The sequence below is a fragment of the Silene latifolia genome, chromosome X (assembly GCF_048544455.1).
Source record: "Silene latifolia isolate original U9 population chromosome X, ASM4854445v1, whole genome shotgun sequence".
NCBI classification, from domain to species: Eukaryota; Viridiplantae; Streptophyta; class Magnoliopsida; order Caryophyllales; family Caryophyllaceae; genus Silene; species Silene latifolia.
This window is the reverse complement of record NC_133537.1, coordinates 19,380,114-19,404,258: the sequence shown is the minus strand read 5'-3', so window position 1 is coordinate 19,404,258 and position 24,145 is coordinate 19,380,114. Positions and strand designations below refer to the sequence as shown.

The 24,145-nt window shown below is 41.4% G+C and overlaps 1 non-coding gene across 1 annotated transcript; it reads left to right on the top strand.

Moving 5' to 3' along the window:
• Positions 1-23,831: 23,831 nt before the first annotated feature.
• On the top strand, positions 23,832-23,937 carry LOC141624862 (small nucleolar RNA R71). Its single transcript, XR_012534665.1, has one exon. It is a non-coding gene; the product is annotated as a small nucleolar RNA R71 (small nucleolar RNA).
• Positions 23,938-24,145: the final 208 nt, after the last annotated feature.

Below are 24,145 nucleotides of genomic sequence, written 5' to 3'. Positions count from 1 at the left end.
AATCAAAGATGCAAGTTTTGAAAGAGTATCTGCAAATTGATTTTCTTCTCGAGGTAGATGTAGGTAGGTCACTTGATCGAAGAATTGGGCAACTTGGTCTATTCTGGCTTGATAAGGTGCCAAGCTTTCGCTTCGGATTTTCCAAGATCCCGTAATTTGATTGATGATCAAAGATGAATCCCCATGTACTTGAAGATTCATGATGGCTAAACTTAATGCCGCTTGCAATCCAATGAGACAGGCTTCGTATTCTGCAGCGTTATTTGTCACCTCGAAGTCGAGTTTGACAGAGATTGGTGTATGCTCACCATCATGGGAAATGAGCAACACTCCTATTCCAAATCCTCTTAAATTTGATGCCCCATCAAAATAGAGGTCCCAGGAGTCTACATCCGTTTGGAGTATGATGGTGTCAAGCTATACCTCGCAAGTGCACGATTTATCGTTGTGCAAAATAGAGGGTCGATCCCACAAGGAGTTGAAAAGATTACTAATTGTTCTAATCCTATCGTTTAGCTAAGTCGGCAATAAGGGATGAGTTTGTTATACTAAAACTACCTAAAACAAAGTGAAATGCAAACTAAATAAGAAATAGGTAAATGAGCAAGATGAAATGATAAGATGTAAATCAAATAATTTAAAAGCCTAAGACTCGGTTCTTCCCAAAACAATTCATAACTTCACACAATTAAATCCCTAGGCCAATCATAAGGGTAGCTAGGTGAGGAGGAGATGGCTCTAATTCGCCTAAGACCCCCCTCTCGGGTTCGAAATAGGACACTAGCACTACCCACCAACCCCCCTCTCGGGTTCAAAGGTCGGAATCTTTAACTCAACAATCGACAACCCCAAAAATGTGCACTTTTCCAAGGAGGTCGAGAAATCGGTCAAGGTCATTAAGTACTCATCAAAATCCGGGTCATCCCACTCCCTCTCTCGAGGGTCGATTTCAAACGTTAGTCTAGAGGTACCCTCCCTTGGTTCTCCCTTTCAGTCTCAACCTAGGTTAGTGATAAGACCAATTCTCGGGTATCCAAATTACAACCTAACCAACTCTCGTTGGTGGACAAGGGTTACAAGTCGACACTACCCAAAAATCAATCCTTAAACCATGTCATTCCTCTAAACTACCCTCACCAATTTCCCCAAATAATTAACCTTTATGAGATTCAATTAGTGAAGCTAATCATGTTGGGTCAAACCGAGTCCTAGTGAAAGACTACTCACTAATCATGTTTCTAAAAGCAAGAAAAGCAACACAGATGGAGTCTTTAAGCATAAACATAATGGGAGGATGAATTCTACTTCTAAACATGCAAAAATCCAACAATAATTAAAGAACAAAGATAATTTAGTCTAATAATGAGGATGATTAAACTAAAAGACACAACCTTTAACTCAAGTAACCCAAAGATTCAATCTTTAGCACAAGGAAATCAAAGACTCGATCTTTGATGTAAATAACAAAGGTGAACAAAGGAAAGATGAACAAGAGTGAAAATAACAACAATCAAACAACAATGATGGAAATTTAACACAAACAATTAAACAAAACTTAATGGAAAAGCAAATGTAAACAAATGAAATTAGGAAGAGAAATAATACCAACTCAAATGCAAGAAAAGAATTTTGATTGAACAATAAAGAAGGAGGAACCTTCAATCTTCTTACAACCCAATTTCTACTACTGAATAATTGAAGAACTTGTTCTAATTAAGGAAAGATTAGTAATGTAATTAGCAAGATTCAAACTTGGAAAAGGAAATTAATTTAGGTCTAGGGTTGTGTGTACAAATGGTTAGGGGGGGGGGGGGGTATTTATAGTCTTTCAAAAGATTAAGAAGAAAAGAGGAGAAAAGAGGAGAAAAGCCCAAAATCCGCCTGTTGCTGCGTTCTGCCGGTGGACCGGCTGCCGGTGCGCCTACCGGCAGCAAGGTCAAATAAACTCGAAATTTTGGAAATAGCTGGCAAGTGTGTTCTGCCGGTGGACCGGCTGCCGGCCTGCCGGTATAACACTGTCTTCAGGTCTTCGAATGTTTCATTGTGATGTGCTCTGCCGGTTGACCGGCTGCCGGTGTGTCTACCGGTAGCGAGGCCAAACTCTTTTTCTTCTCTAATTCTAAACCAACTCTAGCTGCTGTGTTCTACCGGTGGACCGGCTGCTGGCCTGCCGGCAGAACACAGCCTTCAGCTTCCTTCTTCATTTTTCTTGGCATTGTGGGGGTGTGTTCTGCCGGTGGCCAGACCGGCTGCCGGTCTGCCGGCAGAACACTCTTCTCAGCATTCTTCACCCCTTTTTCTTCTCAAGCTAGCACGGGTTAGCCTTTCACTCGGGTTTCATTCCGTCTTCCCTTTTTCGAGGCTAATTCCCTGCAAAAGATCACGGGGAACCGTAATATGGCGGTACATGGAATAAAAGGACAAAAGATGAGCGAAAGGAAGCTAAAACTGTGCTAAGGAGGTTGAAACGCATGGAAAATGGGAAGTAAAAAGGTGTAAACTAATCACATATCAAACCTCCCCACACTAAAGCTTTACTCGTCCTCGAGTAAGTCCAAAGGCAATGCACAAGAGACAACCATAGTTACCATTGAGAGTGCGTGCACAATATAAGCATCACTCAATTATTCTAAAGATAATAGCCGAATGAGTATTAGCGCACTCAACGCCCCTTCAACTCACAATTTGACACCCATGAGGGAAGAGTGCCCTATTGCAAGGCAAGTTGGGTCTTGCTACAAAATTGCGATGCATCTATCATGAAAGCACATAATCAAACAATAGAATGCATGTAACAAAATGGTCCACTTTCCTCATCTAAGTGGCCGTATTTTTCAAACAACGAACCACGGTCTTGATCGAGAGTACCGTCTCAGAAGTGCCAATTGAGGTGCCAACTCCCTAAGCATGGCTCAAGCAACCCTAGTGTGACCAATGCCCGAGAAACAAATTCAAGAGCGGGGTAAGGGGAAGTAGGCAAGTCCGCCGAGAATTACTAAACCGATACGAGATTCAACAATAAAGACCCATGACTAAGGGGACCTAGGCAACGACATCCTCACGGTTTTCACTCGTCACTCAATGAAAGAACAAGGTGATTTTTGTGACAAATAGTAACCAAAATCACTCTCCTAACTCGACTAGCGAAAACGTGCCCGCAATCTAATGTGTAAGACCGTCCTATGCCCAATGAGATGCAAACAATGGTATAATGCACACAATATGAAACAAAGGGTTGTAACGGGGCTAGGGAGTAGGTCGAAACGGGATTGGTGCAAGCACCGTTTGGATATGTGGAGTTCAAATCAAGAATTGCCGACACATCGTAACCCATTTCTTATTGCAACACATGAGACACGTCTATGCCCTAACAAGAGTGGATATTTCCCTCCCCACACTTGAGATGTACATTGTCCTCAATGGACAAAAGCATAGGGAGTGAATAAGAAAAAGAAAAGAACATATTTTTGGAATTTTGATTTTTGAAAATAAAAATAACATGTTTTTGGGATTTTTGTTTTTGAAAATTAAAAAGACATATTTTTGATGTTTTGAATATATGAATTTCCTCCCCACACTTATTTATTTACATTACTTCCAAATGGAAATAAATGTGTGGAAGAAATTAAAAATGAAAATGCATGTTTTTTGGGTTTTTTTTTTTTGGCCCTCCCCACACTTATTTATAGACATGGGAGGGCATTTAGGGGAAATAAAAGAACATGTTTTTGTTGATTTTTGTCATTTTTCAATTTTTTGTGCTTTTAAAATAAGAATGCAATGCATGCTTTATTCTATATGCAATATTTAAATTACAATGCAAGGTATGCTAAGTGAATGCAATGGCTAAATGTGACAATATATTACAAATTTGAAATCTAATGCAATCCTATATGAATGCAACTATGTGAATTTCTAACTAAATGCATGCGAAAAATTAAACATGGATGAGAGTATTTGGATTTAGAGAGAGATCATACTGATACCTGTCGAAGTGAGTACCAAAAATAATATTTATAAATTCCGAACTACAACTAGCAAGCGGTAGTAAGGGTCGATCCACAGGGAGGTAGGGAGATAATAGTTGCTTTCTATTTTAGTCTAAGGGTAGCAAATGTGGGGGTTTTGATGAGAGTTATAACTAATTCTAATAACATAAATTAAATAAACAAGTAAAAGTAAATAAAGACGGTAAACAATGATAAAAGAAATACTAAGACGGTCGGTTCACTATAGCTGCGATGGCATATAATCCTAGGTAACTTTCGAAATACGGTCGCGAAGGATGGGGAAAACAAGTCCTCTCGGTCCATGTTAAATAGTAGCTACCTCTCGGCCTATGCTACTATTCCCTAAGTCTCATTAATACTAACTCTCGTTCTTGATTAATGATTCCTAATGCAAACTAAATCACGTTATCTCTCGATCTTAGCAATTTAGTCGTTTTAATTCGTTAATTATTGTCCATTCCTATCTCTCGATCTACGGGATGGTCAAGTTTAAGCATCTATCAAGTCTCCTCTCGGTCTCATTGAAAGATAAAGCACTTAACGAAACAAACAAAGCAAAACCAGACGCGAAGTCAGTCGATCGACCAGCTACCCCAGTCGATCGACCAACCGGCTCAGTCGACCGACTAGATAAGCCAGTCGATCGACCAAGCCCTAATGCGAGGTCACCTATTCTAATTGCCATCTACGCCATAGATCCCCTACATCTTAGCGGGGTTGATTTAGCTAGACATAACGGTGATAACAACAACAGTAGAATTGACGAAATAAGCAAATGATTTCATAATTAAAATAACTAAACAAACAATTAACATGAAACGTTAAATTGGCTTTGGGATTCTATCTAGCAAGAATTAATACTACTGAAGCGAATAAAAACAATACTAGAATTAAAGAGTAGAATTACCGAGGCAAGGGAACAAGATGAATCCGAAAGTAAATAAGATGCGAGCTTTATTCTAAACTACGAATAATGAATGTATAATAGGAACTGTCTATTCTAAGCTAATGAATGATGATTAAAAGGTAGACAGGGGTTACGTTAAATAAGAGAGTCACGTAAAACCCTACTCGAAAACCTAATTACAATTGGGCTTCTAATCTCGTCTTTAATGTGCGTCAGATTAAAATAGCAGTCGATAGACCACACAGGTTAGTCGATCGACCAACCTCCGCTGTACAGTAGCTTCTGATAATCGTGCTCAAGTCGATCGACCAAGGTCATCAGTCGATCGACCAAGGGTGCTGTACAGAATTGCATTCTGACGATTCCTGCAGCGCGCAACGATCTTAAAACAGCTGCCATTTCTTCGTTACTTGGTCAAATCAGGCGTTCTACACGGCGTTGGAAAGCTAAGAGGATAAGCTTTCACCTCCAATTGGAATAACTCGATTATCTGCTCTAGAACTCGAGATATGGCCATCTGAACGAGGCTGCAATAACGTGAAATGCTTCTTTGCTTGTTAAACTCGTACGCACCCTTGCTTTTGCTATCTTTAGGCCTTGAAACGCGCACCAAGCTCATTCCTCGAGTCAATACTCCATGTCAAATGCAATGCTAAGTACTTAGGGACGGATTCAGATTATTTTCCACTGAAATCTTCATATTCCTACAAAATCATAAGAAAAGGAAGAAATACACGAAACAAGGGAAATAGTAGCATAAACTACTCAATTGAGCTCTGAAATGCGTGTAAAATAGGGTGTAAAACATCATATAAATGACACGCATCAAACTTCCCCAAACCAAACCCTTGCTTGTCCCCAAGCAAGAACTAGACTCGATCCTAAAACCTAATGGAACGAGTTCAATCTCAGAGCGAAATGCAACATGTAAAGCCCAAACCAATTTAATGCAATAACTAACAATCAATTAGCATATGAATCATGCAAACGAGTTATGGAGTCGTTTAAAAATTGCTGAACCGTCAACTGTAGAGACTTATCAAATTGGACTCTCACGGGTCGCTCAAATCACACAAAAGCACAGGTGAGTATATGTAAAAGATAGAAAGAAGTAATTTTGTAGTGACTCTCACCTAACTACGACCCATAAGAACATGCCTGCAATCTAATATGAAAGTAATCTCTACAACCGTACATATGCATTCCAACCAAACTAATGACCAAGACACATGCCGAGGTAAATATGGATATGTGAGGTAATGGGTAAGAAGGGGCTAAAATGAATTTGGATATGAGGGGTAATAAGCCAAGCTAGTAACTTCAATCCAAACTATAAGCGAATCCCAACTTCAAACTCAATGTAAATGATACAAGACGGTGCCAATTCAAGGCACAAAGCTCACAACCTCCATAAAAGTTAACTCCCCAAAGAATATAAATGATAAAATGGGAGTGGAAATCACCAAATCATAAAAATTGCAACATGTGATTTTTTTGAACTTTCTCTTTCTCGGGATGCAGTCGATCGACCAATATGGTCAGTCGATCGACCGGATTCTACAGCACAGCACGCTTTTCCTTTTTTTTTCTTTTCCTTTTCGAATCGTTTTTTCTTCTCCTTTTTTTTTCTTTTCAATTATATTTTTTTTCTTTCTTCCCTTTTTCATCTTCCCAACATCATCTCAAATGAGCATATAACCAAATTTGCAATAAAACATTCCCACAAATACAAGTACTAGCTCGGATAAGGTAGGCTAATTTTAGACTGTAGTTTATGGGGCAAAAGAGGCTAAATTTGGCTATGAGGGGTTCATGGGCAAAATGAGAAAAGGGAAACCTCTACCACATGTGTCAGCAAAACCACAAACCGAATGCATACAGGTATTAAGCAGATTAAGTTCATATTTATGCAAATTTATGTAACATGTCTTATAAGGAGTAACTACTCACATTCCTAAATAAACCGGTCATAGATGACACCAGTTATAGGCTCTAAATCTCAGAAATATGATGTAGGTTGCCAAAATTCTAAGTCAAGTCTCAAGTTCAGCAAATAATTAACGAAAACTCGTAGACTATGCATATATGATTCTACTAATAACATGTCAATTAGAAAGGCTTAGGCATAAACAGATGAAAATGCAATGTCATCATAGAAATACTACTGTTCCGACTCGACCTATATGCTAAAATAAACGTGAATTTTATTGAAATTTTTTTGAAATTTATCAATTTTTTTGGATTTTTGTATATATAAGGGAAAAAAACAATGCAAAACAAAATGAAAACGTGAATGCAAGCAAATGAAATGCAACGCAAAACCCTTCCCCAAACCAAATCGCACAATGTCCCCATTGTGCAAAATCATGTAATTAAAATAGCAAAGGAAATGGGATTTTGCGGTAAAATAAAGAAAAATGACATGAAGTGGAAATCGGGAACTCACAAGACTTTAAGCGCAGCAAAAGGAAACCTCCCCAAACCAGCGTGAGCTAGGAGGTTTCAGTAGCCAGTAGTGCTACCAAAAAGTACCTGAAAAGACAAACAAGTACCACGCATAAAACCGAGAAAACAATTATAAAACGCAAAATTATGTGTAAAAATGAGAAAACGGAAGAAATCAGAAATTAAGCGGAGAATAAATTGAAGGGAATACTCCCTTAACTCCGCAAATCGATCAAACACAGCAGGGGAATGATCGATAACAGGTACAGCAGTGGACAGCGGTCGATCGACCACCTTACCCAGTCGATCGACCAAAATGACGGGAACAGAAGCTCCTGGAACTTTAGCGCTCAGTCGATCGACCAAGATGGCCAGTCGATCGACTGAAATAGCTGCTGTAACTTCCTGATTTCTTCGAATTAGCTCATTAAATTGAGCTAACAAGGTCTATAAACCTGCAAATACACATAATAACGCGCCCAAAATTGCGCAAAACCCAAAGTAACAGTCTAAAGTTTATAAAAATCCTAAGCAAACCAAACTAAGCGAAGTTTCGCGCACACGAAAAACGATAAATAGTCTAAAAACAGTAAAATAGTTTTTAAAAGGTCTAAGAAACGCATAGATCAGCGGAAACTATGGAAAATCTCCGACCAAGGTTTCTGTCTACATGAAGTAGCTTCCGCAGTGCTCATCTCAGAAGCTGGACTCCACTCTACTCCGCCTGGAATACTCAACGGATCATCTCTAGCATCTTCCCAAGCATGGCCATCATCTTCTAGCTCCTCACACTCAAGATCCGACTCCGAAATCTTGACTGGCTCCTTCTTTTTGAGCTCCTCGTCAGTGCCATAGCTAAGACATCCTAGACCGCCTCTCTGAACAATGGGCTCAACTGGAGTAACTGGCAGCTCATCCTTCCCCAAACCAGCTCTTGCAATAGATGAAACAGACAAATCGTCCTCCAATTTGCTCCCAATCTGGGGCGGAGGTGTCATAACAGGAATAGGCACAGGTAATGAAGGAGGAGTGTCAGAAAGCATAAAATAAGATTTCTTTTCAAGAAATCATATTACAGGTCATGGGCCACATGGGGTCTTTCTTCCTAGGGGACTGGGCAAACATAATAGAGTGCTTCCCTACCTTAAATTTCAAAGTCCTTTCCCCTACATCAATTATTGCACCAGCAGTGTGCAAAAACGGTCTTCCCAAAATAATTGGGGTGTTGACATCTTCAGGAATATCCAAAACAACAAAGTCAACAGGAAAAAAGAACTTTTCAATTTGAACAGGCACATTCTCTAAGACCCCTACTGGCTGAACTGCAGAACGGTCAGCCATTTGCACAGTCATGTCAGTAATGGCAAATCTAGTCAATCCCAACTTCTTAGCCAGACTCAAAGGCATAACACTGACACTAGCCCCTAGATCACATAATGCCTTCTCGATTGAGAAGGTACCAATATTGCAGGGGACAGAGAAACTACCTGGGTCAGACAGTTTATGAGTAGCAGTGTGAGTTAAGTACGAACTAGACTCTTCAGTTAAATGCACTGACTCCACAACATTCAAAGACCTCTTCTTAGCTAGCAATTGTTTCATGAATTTCGTATATGCAGGTATTTGATTAACTAGCTCTAAGAAAGGAATTTGCACGTTAAGACTACGCACGACATCTTTAAATTTATCGAATGTTACCTCATCTTTGGTCGGCACCAGTCTTTCCGGATAAGGAGCTGTCAGAAGTAGCTTTGCCCTCTCCTCTAGGTCTCTCACACCGGCATCAGTGGACTTAGTCTGAAAATCCACCACTTTCTCCTTGTTGTAGCTTGCCCCTTCTTCAGACCGTCTCATAAATGAACCATTAACCATCGTAGGATCATACTTTGGAATTGGAACGGACCCATCAACATCTGGATCTTGCCTCGATAGTTTCGGAGCTGTAGTACCCCGAAATAAGTGATCCCTCAAGTTGTCTGGCATCGGAGGACGAAAAGACTCACCTATAGCAGCGTCGTCAGTCGATCGACCATGCATGTCAGTCGATCGACTGACTTCTACAGGAACAGTAGCTAATGTATGTCGCGGACTGGTCGATCGACCGGGTGAAGTGGTCGATCGACCGTGATTACTGTTGGTTGCCTTTTTCTCGCCCTTTTTCTTCTTCCTTTTTTCAGCAGCTTTCTCGGGTCCATCGAGAGCAGACCCGCTCCTCAGCGTCATTGCATGTACGGTCTCAATACGCTGATTTAGAGAGTGAAATTGACTCGGTATCTCAGCTGCATTTTGATCCAATGTTGCAATATGAGATATCAGCTTCGCGATTAAGACCTGATTCGCCGCATTGCTTTTCTGTACCTCCACCATAAGCAGCTGCACTAGACTCGTCAACTCTGCAACTTCGTTTTTCAACTCTTGCTGTGACGGAGTGGATGGTGGTGGGGCTTCATAAGGAGGCTCAAATGGTTGCTGCGGTGAAGTAGGAGCGTAGTTATATGAATTGTCGAGCTGAAGTTGATGAAAAGCAAACATCTTCTCCTTAGGGTGCCCGCATCCCTCAGATGTGTGTCCCGTTCCGCCGCATCTCCCACAAAACGGCATCTGCTGCTCCTGAGAACGGAGCATGGGTGCACCCTCTTAAAGTACTGCAAATAAACAGCACTAAAGAAGAAGATAAGAACTGCCTCAAGGTACTCAGTCTTCCCTTGAGGCGAAAAACAGACTAAAATGAAAAACAACTGAAACTAGCGCTGCCTCCCCGGCAACGGCGTCAAAATTTGATACCTGTCGAAGTGAGTACCAAAAATAATATTTATAAATTCCGAACTACAACTAGCAAGCGGTAGTAAGGGTCGATCCACAGGGAGGTAGGGAGATAATAGTTGCTTTCTATTTTAGTCTAAGGGTAGCAAATGTGGGGGTTTTGATGAGAGTTATAACTAATTCTAATAACATAAATTAAATAAACAAGTAAAAGTAAATAAAGACGGTAAACAATGATAAAAGAAATACTAAGACGGTCGGTTCACTATAGCTGCGATGGCATATAATCCTAGGTAACTTTCGAAATACGGTCGCGAAGGATGGGGAAAACAAGTCCTCTCGGTCCATGTTAAATAGTAGCTACCTCCCGGCCTATGCTACTATTCCCTAAGTCTCATTAATACTAACTCTCGTTCTTGATTAATGATTCCTAATGCAAACTAAATCACGTTATCTCTCGATCTTAGCAATTTAGTCGTTTTAATTCGTTAATTATTGTCCATTCCTATCTCTCGATCTACGGGATGGTCAAGTTTAAGCATCTATCAAGTCTCCTCTCGGTCTCATTGAAAGATAAAGCACTTAACGAAACAAACAAAGCAAAACCAGGCGCTGAAGTCGATCGATCGACCAGCTACCCCATCGATCGACCAATGCTCGATCGGCCAGACTAGATAAGCCAGTCGATCGACCAAGCCCTAATGCGAGGTCACCTATTCTAATTGCCACCTACGCCATAGATCCCCTACATCTTAGCGGGGTTGATTTAGCTAGACATAACGGTGATAACAACAACAGTAGAATTGACGAAATAAGCAAATGATTTCATAATTAAAATAACTAAACAAACAATTAACATGAAACGTTAAATTGGCTTTGGGATTCTATCTAGCAAGAATTAATACTACTGAAACGAATAAAAACAATACTAGAATTAAAGAGTAGAATTACCGAGGCAAGGGAACAAGATGAATCCGAAAGTAAATAAGATGCGAGCTTTATTCTAAACTACGAATAATGAATGTATAATAGGAACTGTCTATTCTAAGCTAATGAATGATGATTAAAAGGTAGGCAGGGGTTACGTTAAATAAGAGAGTCACGTAAAACCCTACTCGAAAACCTAATTACAATTGGGCTTCTAATCTCGTCTTTAATGTGCGTCGATTAAAATAGCGATCGATAGACCACACAGTCATCGATCGACCAACCTCCGCTTTACAGTAGCTTCGATAATCGTGCTCCGATCGATCGACCAAGGTCATCGATCGATCGACCAAGGGTGTTTGTCATGAATGCATTCGTTAAACGATTCCTACAGCGCGCACCGATTTTAAAACAGCTGCCATTTCTTCTTTATTTGGTCAAATCAGGCGTTCTACATGGCGTTGGAAAGCTAAGAGGATAAACTTTCACCTCCAATTGGAATCACTCGATTATCTGCTCTAGAACTCGAGATATGGCCATCTGAACGAGGCTGCAATAACGTGAAATGCTTCTTTGCTTGTTAAACTCGTACGCACCCTTGCTTTTGCTATCTTTAGGCCTTGAAACGCGCACCAAGCTCATTCCTCGAGTCAATACTCCATGTCAAATGCAATGCTAAGTACTTAGGGACGGATTCGGCTTATTTTCCACTGAAATCTTCATATTCCTACAAAATCATAAGAAAAGGAAGAAATACACGAAACAAGGGAAATAGTAGCATAAACTACTCAATTGAGCTCTGAAATGCGTGTAAAATAGGGTGTAAAACATCATATAAATGACACGCATCACATACTTGTCATTTTGGATTGATTAGGGAGGAGGTTGGGCCACCGACTCGGCCCTCGGGACTAGGAGTCCATCTCATCATCATCATCATCATTTTCTCCAGTACAATACTCGGAGCTTTGAATCAAGTCATCGGGGTTGAAGGTGAGGTCACCTCCACTACCGCCACCCATGAGACCTCCCGTGAAGTCTCCACTCATCATCATCACACCGTCATCACCTCCCGTAGAAGCATCTCCCATAAAGGCCCCACCGGACCCCGTAGCACCCACGTCACTAGCAAAGAAGGGTCGGATGGCCCCCACCCAACGGGCGTCATGTCCCTCCGGTTTATACTCGGGCCTAGGGGTAAAAAGGGGGGCGGAAAAGTAGTCCGGTTGGAGGTTAAGACCTCCGTGAACCATCCTCCCATCCTTAGGGTAGTTCCCGTCGGGCCAAGTAAAGTAGGAAGGGTGTGGGGCATCAAAGGGGACGTAGTCCCGTCTACAAAAGTCGTCGTAGATCGGGTAGGAACCGGTGGATTGATCATAGTATATGCAGTCCAATTTCCGCCCCAAAATATCCCTCTCACTCGCGGCCTTTGCCGTGGCAATGTCCATCCTCTCCATCCACTCGGTAAGGGAAGGTGGTAAGGGAGGGTAGGAAGGTTGGCTCGAGGAGGACCCCTCACCGGGTTGGAATTGTCGTGGTGGGGGTTGGTGAGTTTGTGGCACAATGTATTGGAGGGAGGAAGGAGTATCCACTCTACGATCCCGTGAATACACACGTGGAGGATTGGGGGGAGGTTGGTCGGTGGATACCTCCGCTTCAATCGGGAGGAGGTAGTCTTCCTTATCTTTCTCAATTTTAATGGCGATGACATTGGGAAGCCGGATAGAATTCTTGTAGTTGATTTGCCAATACTCGTGATCGTCAATGGGGTTGACCTTAAGCCACTCAAGGTTGTTGGCTAAATAACGTTTGGTCAAGTAAGTGTCCCCGGGTATCCAATTTATGGTAGAAAGGTCTACCGGACGGTCCAAATTTCGAGCAATTCGGGTGATGATGCCACCCACATGTATTGGGACTTTTTGCCCCGGAGCATTGGCAATTTTTGACAAATTAATGGCAAGGTGGTGAGCCACATTAATTTTGAAGGCGGTGGGTTTTGTAAACAAGTAGGACCCCAAAATTTCAAGCTCATTGGTTCGAAATACCCCCGGCTCATCCACCGCAAGAACAGTGCATCCCATAAATCGATGCCACACCCGAATGACGGGATTGTGGCAACTAATTGCGGCCCTTTTCACCCCGACCTTATCCTCTAGACCGGAAATCGCCTTCCACACTCGGGAATAATGAAAATCAGCGGGTGGGTTATGTGATGCGGCATTATCTAACCCAAACATATGACCCAACCGACCCAATGAAATTGTGTGGTCCTTGTTCATAAGACGGAAATTAAGGGTAGCCACCAAATTTGATTGTCGGTGCTTGCTAATCCGCAAACTACTCAAGAATTCCCAAGTGAGTCGGGGGTAAGTATATTCATGCATTGAGTACATTCCCCCTCATTCCTACCCCGGCAAAGAAAGCTTCCGTTTCCCTAGCTAACCCGAGGGCCGATAAGGACGGATGATGTAAAAACTTAGTGGGGGTTAGGGGACGATTTTTAAATAGAATAAACTTACCCTTTTGAGTTTGGGTTGCAAACTCTACCGAAGGAAAATCCGGGTCGGGTTGGTATCGCTGGCGGCGCGCTCAATCAACTCGGCTTGGGCCCTTGCAACATCGGCTCTTGTTCTCCTTCCCGCCATTGTGAGGATTAGAGTGGATTGGTGAAGTTAGATTGAAGATAGATGGAGATTTGAGGAAGTTAGAGGGAAAATGGAGGAAAAATGAGGTATAAGTTGGGAAGAATGTGTCGATGAAATGAAAAAAATTAGGGGTTTTCTTGTGTTTATCGGTTCTGTTGTGTGCGTTGTGCCGGTATGCGGACCGGCAGCCGGTCTGCCGGCTGAGCACACCCCCCTTTTTTCCAATTTTTTCGAATTTTTCCTCCAAAAATTTGTTCTCGCTACCGGTGGACCAACCGGCTGCCGGTCCACCGGTAGAACACTCTTCAAATTCCCAATTTTTCTTTGACATGTGTGTCCTGCCGGTGAGCCGGCTGCCGGCCTACCGGCAGAACACTACTCTACTCATTGACTCAACTTCTTCAACTTCTCCAGGTGTGTCCAGCCGGTGGGCCGGCCCACCGGCTGCCGGCCTGCCGGCAGAACACACTCCCAGCAACAATTTTTCAACTTTTCAGCAATATAATGCATTCCCTGCCGGTGAGCCGGCTGCCGGCCTACCGGCAGAACACAACACTCTTCAAATTTTCTTCAAATAATTTGGTCTCGGTGCCGGTAGGGGCACCGGCTGCCGGTCTACCGGCGGGACACTACGTTCAGCTCTTTTTCACTTGTTTTCTTTCAACTTGTTCAATTTTCTTTAACTCGGAATTCGAGAATTTTTCGTTGACCTCGGGACTCGTGTTTTCCACAATTACGCCGACGCATCATGTCGAGATTTTGGGTCAAACGAAAATATGACTCGTGTTCTTCATAAGTGACCTCCGTCACCAATTCAAAGTTGACAAAGTATGGTTCCAAAGCTCTCATTGTCTACTTAAAATGCATGCTATATACAAATTCCATGGGTTGCCTCCCATGTAGCGCCCTTGTTTTATGTCGTAGGCTCGACGAAGTCATGAATCACAATCAATTATGGAGAAGGTAGGTATTGATGGATCTTACATTCTTCATGATAGGGGTTCCGGCAATGTAATGCTTGAGCCTTTGCCCGTTTACCTTGAAAGCTTGGTCTCCATCGGATATTTCAATCGCCCCATGGGGAAAAACTCGGACCACGGTGAAAGGTCCCAACCATTTTGACTTTAGCTTCCCCGAAAATAACTTGAACCTTGAGTTAAAGAGGAGAACCAACTCTCCCACCTTGAACTCCCTCCGTATTATGGCCTTGTCATGGAATCTTTTGGTTCTCTCCTTATACAATCTAGAGCTCTCATAAGCCTCTAGCCTAAACTCTTCTAACTCATTGATGTCAAGAAGTCTCTTTTCTTCGGCACTCTTCAAGTCAAATTTGAGAAGTCGGATTGCCCAATGCGCCTTGTGCTCCAACTCTACCCGTAAGTGACAAGGCTTTCCGTACACCAACCGGAACGGTGAAGTTCCTATCGGTGTTTTTAAAGTGGTCCGGTAAGCCCATAATGCATCGTTGAGCTTAGTTGACCAATCCTTCCTTGACCGGCTCACGGTCTTCTCAAGAATCATCTTAATCTCACGGTTTGAGATCTCGGCTTGTCCGTTTGCTTGTGGGTGGTAGGCAAGACTACGCCGATGTTGCACCCCATGTTTCTTTAGAAGAGCATCTAGAGTCCTTTCCCGAAAATGCGTCCCACGATCACTAATCACAATTCTTGGAACCCCAAACCTTAGAAATATGATTTTTTCCATGAGTTTTGTTACCGACTTTGCATCACAAGTTTTTGTTGGGATAGCTTCAACCCATTTGCTCATATAATCTACCGCAACAAGGATGTACTCATTCCCATGGGATGAGGGAAAAGGACCTTGATAGTCAATCCCCCATACATCAAACAACTCTACCTCTAGGATGTAGTTCATTGGCATCTCATGCCTCCTTGAAATATTGCCGCTTCGTTGGCACTTATCACACCCCTTGTCGTAAGTTGCCACATCATGAAATAGGGTAGGCCAAACGAAACCGCATTGGAGCACACTTGTGGCGGTCTTTCTTGAACTACCATGCCCTCCACTTGGCATATCATGGCAATGAGAAATTATCGGCTTCACCTCTTCACTTGGAATGCACCTCCTAATTATCCCGTCCGCACAAGATTTTTATAGGCAAGGTTCATCCCAAAAATAGTGCCTTAGATCATGAAAAAATTTCTTCCTCTTATGTGAGTTATAGTCATGTGGGATGACCCCGGATACCAAGTAGTTGACATAATCCGCGTACCAAGGGACATCCATAAGAGCATGAGCGAACAATTGATCATCCGGCAAGGAGTCATCAATTGGTAGTTCATCCTTAACCTTGTCATGGAATAGCCGAGAGAGATGATCGGCTACCACGTTCTCCACACCCTTCTTGTCTCTAATTTCAATATCAAACTCTTGGAGCAAAAGTATCCACCGGATGAAGCGTGGTTTCGATTCCTTCTTGATTAGCAAGTGCCTCAATGTCGTGTGATCGGTGTGTAAAATTACCTTAGAGCCCACCAAGTAGGAACGGAACTTGTTCATGGCATATATGACCGCCAAAAGCTCCTTTTCGGTGGTGGTGTAGTGTGATTGAGCTTCATCCAAGGTTTTGCTTGCATAATATATAGCATGAAGTTTGCCATTCTTTCTTTGTCCAAGCACCGCTCCCACCGCTACATCACTAGCATCGCACATCAACTCAAAAGGTTCTCCCCAAGTGGGAGGTTGCATAATTGGAGCGGTGATGAGAGCTTCTTTCAACCGATTAAAAGCATTCAAACATTCATTAGTAAACTCAAAGGGCACATCTTTGCCTAGTAACAATGTTAAAGGTCGAGCAATCAAAGAAAAATCCTTGATAAATCTCTGGTAAAAACCGGCATGCCCAAGAAAACTTCTAACTCCTTTGACATTAGTGGGAGGGGGTACAGTTTTAATCACTTAAATCTTGGCTTGATCAACTTCCAAGCCTTTACTTGACACAACATGACTCAAAACAACCCCGGATGTCACCATAAAGTGACATTTCTCCCAATTCAAGACTAGACCTGTAACGCCCCGTAATTTCGGACCGTTAATATATTTCGGAAATAATTAATTAAACAAGTAAAATTTGATATTAATGTATTTCAAGTAATAATAATTCAAAGAAATATAATTTTATTATATTTTGTAGTAAAGTATTTATTTTGATAGTTTTGAAATGTTTAAAAATAGTTTAAACCGTGTAAAAACTTTTTATTTCGAAATAAGGGCATATCGGGGGGGAAATGATAATTTTTTTCAACCCTTGGATGTTCCTCTTTGGAAATGGGAGTCTATATCCATGGATTTTGTGATGGCTTTACCCAGGACTTCCACTAGGAAGAATGCTATTTGGGTGGTTGTGGACCGATTGACTAAGTGTGCTCGGTTTATTCCTATCAAAGAGACCTGGAGTTTAGAAGTTCTAGCTGGTGCCTATGTGAATGAAGTAGTACGCTATCATGGGGTTCCTAAAGATATAGTTTCAGATCGAGACCCTCGATTTTGTTCTCGTTTCTGGACTGCATTACAAGAGGCCTTGGGTAGTAAATCGTTGATGAGCACGCTTTTCACGCCGCCACTGATGGTCAAACTGAGAGAACAATTCAAACTTTAGAGGATCTTCTTCGTGCCTGTGCCTTAGATTTCCAAACTTCTTGGGAGAAATGTTTACCTCTGGTTGAATTCTCTTACAACAACAGCTATCAAGCCTCCATTTAAATGGCACCATATGAGGCTCTGTATGGTAGAAAATGCCGTACTCCAGTCTGTTGGGATCAAACCCAAAATATTCCAATGTTAGGACCTGATTTGGTGACCGAGTCCACTGAACAAGTTAAGATCATTCGGGAGCGGATGAAGGCCGCTCAGGACCGTCAAAAATCATATGCTGATGTCCGTCGTCGACCACTTTCCTTTGAGGTTGATGATCAAGTATTCCTTAAAGTGTCACCTATGAAAGGGGTGAAACGGTTTGGCGTTAAAGGGAAGCTGAGCTCTAAATATATTGGACCTTTTCAGGTGATTGAAAAGATTGGTCAGTTTTATCGTTTAGAATTGCCCCCAAATCTGAGCAAGGTTCATAATGTCTTTCATGTTTCTCAATTGAGGAAGTACATTAGTGACCCTAGCCATATCATCCAAGAAGAGATTCTTGAATTGGAGCCTAACTTGGTGGTTGAAGAAAGGCCAATTCGGATTCTTGAAAAAGCCAACAAGCAACTTAGGAGCAAAGTTGTACCTTTAGTCCGTGTTCTTTGGCGTTGTGGAAATGTCGAAGAGGAGACTTGGGAGACTGAAGCTTCTATGTTAACTAAATATCCTGTATTATTCTCGTAAGGTATTCCTTTTCTTACTCTTTTTCCGAGCTACTAAGCCTTATTTAATCATAATTAGTAAAGATAGTATTCTTACTATAGAACTCTAAACTAAGATTTTGGAAATACTTATATGATTTTTAATGGTTTTAACATTAATGAGTGTTTAATCTCGGGTGATTGTAACGCCCCGTAATTTCGGACCGTTAATATATTTCGGAAATAATTAATTAAACAAGTAAAATTTGATATTAATGTATTTCAAGTAATAATAATTCAAAGAAATATAATTTTATTATATTTTGTAGTAAAGTATTTATTTTGATAGTTTTGAAATGTTTAAAAATAGTTTAAACCGTGTAAAAACTTTTTATTTCGAAATAAGGGCATATCGGGGGAAATGATAATTCTTTTGAACATTGGGTAAACGAATTTGGAAATGGGTCGTATGAGTATTCAATTTTCTTGTAATCTCGTGTTTAAGAACTTTGGTCTTGTCGGAATTTGCATTTGACCTACGGTTTTAATTATTATCGAAACGAGCCGAAACCGACTCGTAAAATCCCGACTTAAACCCGTCTCCCTCCTTTCCTCTCCCTTACCCGCGGCTCCCCTCCCCCTTTCTTTTCTTTTTTCTGATTTTCCTTTGCTTCCACCATCTTCTCCAACATTCTAATCTTCCCAAAACACCATTTTTATACATTTCAAGCTAAAAATCATCACATCTTTCTCGTTTCTTATCGGATTTTCACGAAATTTACATTTCCGGAATCCCCTCGTCGAGATCTACAACCTAGTATGTTTTAATTTCAGTTTTCTTGAAGTTGTTTTAAGACGAATTTTGGGTAATTTCGGTTTTATATACTTATTTTTGTGTTTTTATTGTTTATTTAGGTGAAGATTTGGAAGACGAGTTTGGGGACTCGTATATTGTCGAGGATAGCGGCTAGTGTATATTAGGGTTTGGGTTTTAAGGTGCTAATTGCTCATTTTCTAGCTTAAGGTAACATATTTCGAGTTACTCGACGAATAATCGTCACAATCTTTGTTGTTTTTGTATGTTTGGTGATTTTTGTTTGAGTAGTAATTTTCACATGTTAAAATTTGATGCATGCATGCTTAATTTATGTCTTTTGTTAGTTTAAGTTAACATAGTTGTATTGGGAACGATTAATTAGTGTTCAGACGATGTTATAATGAACAAAAATGGAAAAAAAAGAGGTGTGGGGGTGGCGGCAGCAGGCCCGGCAGCAGCCCGGCAGGCCCACGGCTGGCCCACGGCTGGCCCGGGTCGGCCCGTTACTTGTTTCGCGGTTTTCCATGCTTGTTCGTCATTTTAGGTTCATTAATGATATAATTAGACTAAGTAACATATGGTTAAACTTGGGAAATGAATCATAATAGTAGTTAAAAATTATGTTAATGGTAAAAAAATTATGTTATATTGATAGTTATCACATGTTAGGATAGTTTACAAAGTGAAATTGTAATTAATAGGCTCAAAATGAATTATATAGCTATAATTGTAATGTTTTGATGATTGTCTTGGCCGAGCCTTAGTCCCTTTGACCGATTCGATGTCGATTAATTGAGTGATTGGTCGACCGCAATTTAACCCGTACTGTCCGCAGGGGTTGCGGGTAAAAATTCGGTTGGATGAAATTTTATATGAATTAGATAATCGGCCTTTTTCTTGTTTTAGGCCATTTATCAAGCTTTAGTTCACATGTATAGCTGATTGAATTTAATAGTGTCTTGTATTGTAGAAATGGCCCTAGATTCCCCTAAAGCCTTTAATATTGTTAAAATTTGCTAGAATTGAAATGGGTATTGAATATCTCTTGCAGGTTGTTGTGTTTGTCATAGATAGGTCTTTATAGTCTCTGACGAGTATATGTTCACTGCTTAATAGCCTTTGTGTTCCTGACTAGTGGATTTATATCCAAGTTGGGGCATGACCTCGTTACTTATTTTGATAGTAAGTGGTCAGCTTAAGTACTAGCCAACCCTTTGGTGGACTCCTTAGGGTACTCACTTTGTTTTAGAAAAATTGTGGGTCTTGGGTGCGGTGGTGTGTATCCGCATGTCTAGGTCTGCGCAGATTTTAGGCTAGGGTTGTGTTGTGTCTTGGCCATGTTTTATTAATATTAACCGCTGAGCCAAGATACCGGTTCGATTACCTTCCCTACCTCGTGGTATAGACTCGAGTTACAGAGTGACTATTGACGGTACTAAGAACTTATGCCTGTCTTTGATATATTGCCCTTTCTTGTATGGTGATTTTATGAATTGTAATAGGTGAGATGTAAGCCGGTTACAATTGATAAAGTTTGGATTACAATTTGTTATATGTTTTACATGATAGTTTAAATTGGTCAAATTAGTATTCATATGTTATAATACTTGGAAATTAGATTAATTGTCATACTGTTTACATGTTTACTACATGTTACATTAATTATGACGATTCGTGGCTGGGAGGACTCGAAGTTACTCCCCACTGAATTGTGGCTTTCGTGTTTGTATAAAATGCGATTGACAGGTTGATGATGCTTTGTTGGGGTCACAGACGAGCTAGTGAGCATAAGGAACCTTGGACCTAGTTTAGCTATTCTTATAGTAAACCTTTTTAACTTTTGGTTTTGTATATAATTTGAAGGGACATATGTCTCCCTTTTCTATTTTGGGTTTGTATCATTACATTTTCTTATCGTTAGCTATAGCATGTAAATTAGTTCGTTAGCATTGCAGGTTTTGGCACCCGCCTCTTGGGAATGTTGGAAATGTTGTGATTGGTTTAGAAAAATTTTTGAAATTACAGGTTTTTATATAGTTGGACCAATTACCAACATATCCTACCAGTTTTTCCGTAGATTTTAGGTGTTAATTATCGCGTTAGTTAAGGGTGTCACAAGACCGGTCTCTTGACACCTTTTCAAGACCTTACTCAAATTAGTTAGACATCCATCAAATGAGGTGCCTACGACGGAGAAATCGTCCATAAACACCTCCATTATATCCTCAACATATTCGTAAAATATAGCTAGCATGCATCTTTGAAATGTGGCCGGCGCATTGCATAGCCCAAAGGGCATGCGCCTATAAGCAAAGGTGCCAAACGGGCACGTGAAGGTGGTCTTTTCTTGGTCATTAGGGTGAATTGGGATTTGGAAAAACCCCGAAAACCCATCAAGGTAGCAAAAGTGAGAGTGTTGGGCAAGCCTTTCCAACATTTGGTCAAGGAAAGGGAGGGGGAAATGGTCTTTCCTAGTCGCCTTGTTGAGGCGTCTATAGTCTATACACATTCTCCACCCGGTTGTGATTCTTGTTGGAATTAGCTCATTCTTGTCATTGGTGACTACCGTGACCCCGCCCTTCTTTGGCACAACATGCACCGGGCTCACCCATGCACTATCGGAGATAGGGTAAATTATACTTGCATCATAAAGCTTCAACACCTCCTTCCTAACCACTTCTTTCATTGCGGGGTTAAGGCGGCGTTGAGGCTCAATGGAAGATGCACTCTCATCCTCCAAATGAATGCGGTGGGTGCAAAAAGAAGGGGTAATCCCCTTGATATCATCAATTGAGTACCCAATGACATCCTTATATTTTCTCACAACATCAAGTAACTTTTGAAGTTCGGTGTCATTGAGTGCACTATTGACAATAATAGGGTAATTGTCATTAGGGCTAAGGAAAGCATGTTTAAGAGTAGAGGGAAGAGGTTTCAACTCCACTTGAGGAGGCGTAGATCTCTCCTCCTTTTTACCATCTCCTCTCAAGCTCTCAAATTCTTTGTCCGGGTCTTCTTCAATTGTTGCTTCCATAGCTAAAGCATACTCTCGGTGCTCCTTGCAATCTTTTACCTTGCCCTCAAGGAATCCTTGCAAACCCTTGTCTTCATCATATTTCTTCATATCAACCCATTCCTCTACCATGTCAATCATGTAACAAGAGTTTTCTTCCGAAGGCTCTTTCATAGCCTTGTTCAAGGAGAATTCAAACTTTTCTTCACCCACTTGTAGAGAAAGCTTTCCATTCTTCACATCAATCATGGCACCCACCGTAGCAAGGCAAGGGCGTCCCAATATGATGGGAATTTTTGAGTCCTCGGGGATGTCCATTACATAGAAGTCACATGGGAATGCAAGTTTGCCCACTTTGAGTGGGACATCCTCCACAAGACCGATGGGGTATCTTACCGACCTATCCGCAAGTTGGAGAGAAACCCTTGTTGGTGAAAGCTCGTAACCCTTTAATTTCTTCAAAATTTTGAGGGGCATAAGACTAATGCTTGCCCCCAAATCACACAAAGCTCTCTCAATATGCACGGTCCCAATTTTGCAAGGTATGGAATAGCTCCCCGGGTCTTCAAGCTTTTGAGGAGCCTCATTCATAAGAATTGCACTACACTCCTTGGATAAGTTCACCGTGGTAGTCGGGCTCAAGGAATTTTTGTTTGAGATTAGCTCCTTCAAGAACTTTCCATAGCTTGGTATTTCCTTGACGGCATCAATGAAAGGCATGGTAATGTTGATACCCTTCATCATGTCCATAAACTTTCCATATTTTTGTTCACGTTTTGCCCTTGCCAACCTTTGTGGGAAAGGAATTGGTGGCACATAGGTTTTCACAACTTGTTGTTTTGGCCCTTCAACGACCCTTGTTGGTTCATCAATCACCTTTGGAGTCTCCACAACAATTTCCATAAGTTCATCTTCAACCCCTTTTTCTTCAATTACCTTAGGAGATTCAACCACAATTTGAGGCTCAACCATATCACCCGGTTTACTACTCTTCCTTTTCTTGACAAATGTCCGGTCTTCCAAATCTCTACCACTCCTCAAGTGGATAGAATTTATGGTTTTCGGATTCTCCTCGGTTTTACCCAGGAATTTCCCATGAGAGGCTTGTAGTTGGCTCATTTGGGAAGCCAATTGGGAGATTTGGTTGTCCGTCATCCGTTGGGAAGCTTGCATTTGGGTTCTAAGTTGGTTGATGGATGAGGTTGTCTCTTCTTGTTTTTGAGTGGAATTGTTGATGAATTGTGTTTTGAGTATTGACAAGTTGGTTTTGGGAAGTCATCAATTGTTCCATCATGAGTTCCAAGCTTGACTTTGGTTGGGTGGATTGTTGGAAAGGTGGGTTATTTGGTTGGAAAGGTGGGTTATTTGGTGGGTTGAGTGGTCGAAATTGTTGTCTTAATTGGAAGGTTCTTCCTAGGAAACCCGGTGGACCTTGATTGAATGTTGTGTTCGGTTTTTGAGCTTGAAAGTTTGGTTGTTGTGATTTTTGTTGGAAGGTTGGGTTTTGGACATTTTGAGAGCCATAAGAGAAGTTTGGGTGGGCTCTCATTCCGGGATGATATTGGTTGTTGTTAAATGCTTGCTTGGCCGGACTAGACTCCCATATCCCGTTCACTTGCTCCATGCAATTTCCATCTCCTATCATCAAAGGACACTCATTGGGTGGGTGTCCTTGGTCTCCAAAAATCTCACAACTATAAACTTGGTTCCCCATAGAAGAATTGCTAGATGTGTTGCTTGAACTCATCAAGGCAACTTGTTGCTTAAGCTCTTCAATCAACCCTTTAACTTCAACATTATTGGCTGATTCAACCGTGGACTTTCCTTTCCTCTTGTGCCTATCATGGTTCCAATGAAAGGTACGAGAAGCCATCTCTTCAATGAGCTCTTTGGCCGTCTTGTGATCTATTTTATCCAATGCTCCCTTTCCCGAGCCGGAATCAAGGTTCATCTTCATTTCATTGTTCAACCCTTCATAGAAATTGTTGATGAGCTCATCATCCCCAATCCCGTGGTGAGGACATAACCTTTGGAGGCCCTTGTACCTCTCCCATGCTTCGTAAAGGGTCTCATCTTCTTGTTGGGTGAACCTTGAAGCTCACTTTTGATTCTTGCGGTTCGTTGGGGTGGGAAATACTTGTTTAGGAAAGCCTTAGAGGCATCATCCCAAGTCCGAAGAGAGTCGGGTTCACAACTTTTAAGCCATTCCTTGGCACTTCCCCTCAAGGAGTAAGGGAAAAGCCTAAGGCGTAAGGCATCCTCCGACACTCCTTTGGCCTTGAACATGTCACAACTATCCAAGAACTCGTTGAGATGTTCG